Here is a 618-nt window from a genome sequence, read left to right as displayed (position 1 = left end):
CCAAGATTTTCCTGATATTTCTTCATAATTATAGCATTTTTACCACTTCCCCAGAGAAATCACAAATTCCAGCCCAATTCTACTTCAATTAGATATATTCACGGAAGAGGAATAGTTAATTGTATCTTTGAATTTCTTAGTAGGTCTGCCTTTCAAAATTAGAACTTCTTTCTGTGTCCAACTTTTTTGGAATTCCTTGGTTATCAAAGAAAGCTGCAAACTATTATTAACTAGAGACCCGATGCACAAAATTTGTGCACTCGGGAGGTGTCCCTCAGCCTGATCTGTGCCCTCTAGCAGTCCAGGAGCCCTTGGGGGATGTCCAACTGCTGGCTTAGGTCAGCTCCCTAATGCACATCCTTAGCACTGCTGTGGAGGCAGGAGGGGCTCCCGCCACCACCCTGCACTTGCCACCAGTGGGCCTGGCTTGTGGCTGAACAGAGCTCCCCCTGTGGGAGCGCACTGACCACCAGAGGGCAGCTCCTGCATTGAGCGTCTGTTCCCTGGTGGTCAATGTGTGTCATAGTGACCAGTCATTCCCAGTCTTTCTGCTGTTAGGGTCATTTGCATATTACTTTTTTATTATATAGGATAGAGGCCTGGTGGCTGGGTGGGGGC

At 47.4% G+C, this 618-nt stretch overlaps 1 protein-coding gene across 1 annotated transcript in view; it reads right to left on the bottom strand.

The window, feature by feature from the left end:
* Positions 1-618, bottom strand: part of ITGA8 (integrin subunit alpha 8) — a 201,994-nt gene that overhangs the window by 65,710 nt on the left and 135,666 nt on the right. The window lies entirely within an intron of this gene.

Source organism: Myotis davidii, unplaced genomic scaffold (genome assembly GCF_000327345.1).
Source record: "Myotis davidii unplaced genomic scaffold, ASM32734v1 scaffold494, whole genome shotgun sequence".
Classification (NCBI taxonomy): domain Eukaryota; kingdom Metazoa; phylum Chordata; class Mammalia; order Chiroptera; family Vespertilionidae; genus Myotis; species Myotis davidii.
The sequence above is the reverse complement of the archived record's forward strand: the minus strand, read 5'-3'. Positions and strand labels throughout refer to the sequence as shown.